The following is a 5,035-nucleotide window of genomic DNA, read 5'->3' as shown; positions in this document are numbered from 1 at the left end:
TGCGGTGGCTCATACCTGTAATCCCAGCACTTTGAGAGGCAGAGGCAAGAGGATTGCCTGAGGCCAGGGGTTCGAGACCAGCCTGGGAAACTTGATGAGACTTCTCCACTACAATAAATTAAAAAATTAGCTGGGTGTGGTGGCACTCATCTGTGGTTCCAGCCACTTGGAAGGCTGAAGTGGAAGGATCTCCTGAGCCCAGCAGACTGAGGCTGCAGTGGCCATGAGTGCACTCAAACCCGGGTGACAGAGTGAGATTCCGACTCAAAAACAAAACAAAACACAAAAAACCCTTCCTCCTCTCACCTCTGTCCCCAACAACCCAAGTAAGCAGCCAGGAGTCCCCATGTTGTGCCCCTTTTACTGCTGACATGTTCTCTCTCTCTCTCTTTTTTCTTTTTCTCTCTCTTTTTTTTTTTTTTTTTTTTTGAGTTGGAGTCTCATTCTGTAACCCAGGCTGGAGTGCAGTGGCATGTTCACCATCACAGTCTTCACCTGTTGGGCCTAGGTGATCCTTGCACCTTGACCTACCAAGTAGTTAGAACCACAGGCACAAGGCACCATACCCGGCTAATTTTTTGATTTATTGTAGAGACGAGATCTCGCCAAGTTGCCCAGGCTGGTCTCAAACCCCTGGGCTTGAACAATCCTCTCGCCTCCGCCTCCAAAGTACCGGGATGCCAGGCGTTGAGCCAGCATGCCTGACCTTGATTATGTTTCTCTTAAATAGCAGAACCTTGTTCATTTAACCCATTCTCTACTGATGGAAATTTAGGTTATTTCTGGAATTTGCAAATATAAACACAACTGTCAGGAACAAACTTGTGCTATTCCTTCCTCAGGGTAAATTGATAGAAGCCAAAAGTGTATTTTAAGTTTATGTATATATTGCTGAACTGCCTTCCTGAAAGTTCACATCAACTTTACTTCTGCTGAACTGAGAAATTAAATATATCTTTTTGCTGCTGCATTTCTTCTTTGGTTATGAGGTCAGATAGTTCCGTCTTGATTGTTTTGACCATTTACCTGTCTTCTGTGAAATGTCTGTCTATCTCTTTGTACATTATATTATTTTGTATTATTTTATGAATTTTTTTAAGAGACATGGTCTTACCCTGTCTCCCAGGTTGGAGTGCAGAGCTCCAGGTTGATCACAACTCACTGCTCGAACCCCTGGGCTCAAGCAATCCTCCCACCTCAGCTTCCAAGTAGAATGTCTCTTTGCATTCTTTGATGGACTTTTTTGTTCTCAAATAGTGAGTAAAGGAGGTATGTTAGCAGAGACTGGAGCACTTTAGAGTGAGTTCCTGCTTTGGATAAAAGTTGTATTAAACAGGCTGGGGGTGGTGGCTCATACCTGTAATCCCACACTTTGAGAGGCGGAAGTGAGAAAACTGGCTGAGCCCAGGGGTTTGAGACCAGCCTGGGCAACTTGGAGAGACCTCATCTCTACAATAAATTAAAAATTAGCTGGGCATGGTGGCGCACGCCTGTAGTTCCAGCTATTTGGAAGGCTAAGGCAGAAGGATCACCTGAGCCCAGCACGTTGAGGCTGTGGTAGCCGTGAGCATGCTGTTGCACTCCAGCCTGGGCAACAGAGTGAGACTCCAACTCAAATAAATCAATTAAATTAATTGATTAAATAAATAAAAGAACTTTGGCTTTTACTCTGGGTGGAACCATTGGAGGGTTTCAGGCAGAGGAGTTACAAAATGGACCTCTGTTTTGTAGCTGCTCGGTGGGATCTATAAATGCTCTTTGCTCTGTGGGGACATGCTCCAGGAGGTAGGGGTGAGAGACAGAGGCAGAGGCTAGGATCACAGTTAAGAGGATTCTGTATAAGTCAAGTGAGAGATATCAGTAGCTGAAGCTGAGGTGGGATTGGTGGAAGTGGAAAAAAGTGGTCAAAATGCTGGATATGGTGGCTCACGCCTGTAATCCCAGCACTTTGGGAGGCAGAAGCAAGAAGATTGCCTGAGCCCAGGGATTCGAGACCAGCCTGGCAACTTGGTGAGACCTCGTCTCTACAATCAAGAAATTATCCAGGCGTGGTAGCTGAGCCTGTAGTTCCAGGTACTCGGAAGGCTGAGGCGATAGGATCACCTGAGCCTAGCAGGTCAAGGCTGCGGTGGCCATGAGCATGCCACTACACTCTAGCCTGGGCAATAGAGTGAGACTCCAACTCAAAAAACAAACAAAAAACCAAAAAAACAAAGTGGTCACAGTGTGGTTGTGGGGGCTGGTTGCAGTGGCTTACACCTGTAATCTCAGCACTTTGGGAGGTTGAGGCGGGAGGATCACTTGAGCTCAGAGGTCAAGGCTGCAGTGAGCTATGATCACACCACAGCACTCCAGCCTGGATGGCAGAGATGCTGTCTCTAAAAACCCCTAAAGACTGCATCCATTACAGACATTTGTACACTGCTGGGAACGGTCTCGCAGAGAGGGAAACGCAGATCGGGAGCCCGGACTGGAGCAAGCGGTAGGTGAGGGCCAATAGGCTCAGGCGGGAGCATGAGTAGCTGTCTCAGGAGCCAGGGGCAGGAGGACACGGCAGGGAGTGTATGTGGCAGTGGAGCTCGAGAAAGTCTTCTTGGGGAAGCAGGAGGCTGGCAGCTTCCTCAATAACCATCCAAGGCAGGGCATTTTTTTTTTTGAGTTGGAGTCTCACCCTGTCAGCCAGGCTGGAGTGCAATGGCACACTCATGGCCATCTCAGCATCAACCTGCTGGGCTCAGGCTATCCTTCCTCCTCAGCCTTCCAAGTACCTGGAACTACAGGCATGAACTACCACGCCAGGCTAATTTTTTGTTTTATTGTAGAGATGAGGTCTCGCCAGGTTGCCTGGACTGGTCTCGAACCTGCGGGCTCAGTCAATTCACTTGCCTCAGTCTCCCGAAGTGCTGGGATGACAGGCTGAGCCACTGAGCCCATTTTAATCCCCTCATCTCATAACAAGGAAACAAGGGAAAGGTCTACAGCTGCATGTGGTGCGTCAGGACCTAGGCCCAAGCATCCGATTCCAGAGCTCTGACACCCATCCTCAGAGCCAGGCGTTTTCTAAATACCTGTTGGCCTGGAGACAGCAGAACCCAAGTCCTCTGCAGGTCCTCAAGCTTAGCCTGCACATCCCGGAGCTGTGGCCCAGAGAGGGCGAGTTAGCTCACCAAGACACACAGCCAGGCATCAGATACCAGCTGTGGTCCTCGGTCCCTGGGGCTCTGAGTAGGGCCTTCTCAAAAGTGGTGACTAAACTGGGCTTGGTGGCTCATCCTGTAATCCCGTGCCTTTGGGAGGCTGAGGTGAGTGGATTGCCTGAGTCCGCGGGTTCGAGACCCGCCTGGGCAACTTGGCCAGACCTCATCTCCACAATAAATCAAAAATTAGCCGCGCGTGGTAGCGTGTGCCTGTAATTCCAGCTACTCGGAAGGCTGAGGCGGAAGGATCACCGGAGCCCAGCAGGTCGAGGTTGCGGTGGCCGGGAGCAACCACTGCACTCCAGTCTGGACGACAGAGTGAGACTCCAACTCAAAAGAAAAAAAAAAAAAAAAAGTGGTGGCTGCTGGGAAGCTGCCATGGGGTCTCGGGTCGCAGGTGGTCTGGGCCGCAGGACACACGTGCTCTGGTCTGCATGTCTGAGAGCAGCATGCTGTGTGGTGTGTTGGGGACAGGATAGGGACGCCCGGTCTGGAGAGGGCTGCCCTGAAGCAGCGCTCTGCACCCCTTCCAGAGCCCTTCAGGCTCCATCCCCCAAGGCAGACACCCACAGGACTCCCAGAAGCCTGAGAGCATCTCCTGGGAGCCCCAGCTGGGAAACCCTCTCACCAGCAGACCCCAGCATGGCAGGGCTTGCAGCCTGGGAACTCTCGTCTAACTGGGAACGTTGGTGGGAGACAGGAGTGTGTGAAGGGGGAAGAATTGGAGGCAGGGGGCTCTGGCGTGGTCAGGGACCTCTCTGGAGAGCTGCCTTTCCAATACAGGCCCAGAGAGGGAAGAGGGGCTGTCCAGGGATTAGGAGGAGGGTGAGGGAGAGCTCCGGGCTGACAAGACAGTCATGGAAAGGCCTTTGCTTCTCCCTTTAACTCACTCTACCTCAGGGTTTTTTGTTTTTTTTTTTAATGTTTTAGAGACAGTCTCGCTCTGTCACTCGGGCTGGTGAGCAGTGACACTATCATGGCTCATTGCAGTCTCCTGCCTCAGTCTCCCTAGTAGCTGAGCCTAGAGGTGTGAGCCACCATGCCTGGCTTTTTTTTTTTTTTGAGTCGGAGTCACACTCTGTCACCCAGGCTGGAATGCAGTGGCATGCACAAGGCCACCGCAGCCTCAACCTGTTGGGCTCAGGTGATCCTTCTGCCTCAGCCTTCCAAGTAGCTGGAACTACAGGTGTGCGCCACCATGCCCGGCTAATTTTTTGACTTATGTAGAGATGAGGTCTTGCCATGTTGTCCAGGCTGGTCTCGAACCCCTGGGCTCAGGCAATTCTCTTGTCTCAGCCTCCCAAAGTGCTAGGATTAAAGCCGTAAGCCACTTCGCCCAGCTTTTAAAAAAATTTTTGTAAAGATGGAGTCTTGCTATGCTGCCCAGGCTGGTCTCGGATTCTTGGACTCAAGCCATCCTCCCACTTTGGCCTCCCAAAGCACTGGGATTAGGAAGGTCTTGAGTTAAAAGGAAACTTGGATCATTCAGGGATTTGGGAGAGGTTTAGGAGGAGAGGTCGTGGGTTGTGAGATCAGAGGTCGAACTAGGCTTCAGGGGTAGTGATGGGCCACCTAAGGCGGCCCCTCGGTCTGCTCCCAGATCCAGCACTGCCCAGTGGGGAGGGTCAGGCAGGTTGCCGGGTTCGGGGGAGGGTCTGGTGGGCCGGGGAGCAGTCTCAGTGAGGGCAGCCCAGCGCCGGGGATCCGGCTCTCGCCGTCCTGCCCGCTAGATGGCGCCAGACCTCCGCCTCCGGGAAGGACCGGCCTTGTCTGGGGCTGGACCGCGCGGCGGGGGCGTGGGAGCTACATTAGATTCTGAGCCCAAAAGTCGGGGTGTG

Source organism: Carlito syrichta, unplaced genomic scaffold (genome assembly GCF_000164805.1).
Source record: "Carlito syrichta isolate Samal-C Ts95f unplaced genomic scaffold, Tarsius_syrichta-2.0.1 Scaffold307020, whole genome shotgun sequence".
Taxonomy (NCBI): Eukaryota; Metazoa; Chordata; class Mammalia; order Primates; family Tarsiidae; genus Carlito; species Carlito syrichta.
This window is presented reverse-complemented; position numbering follows the sequence as displayed.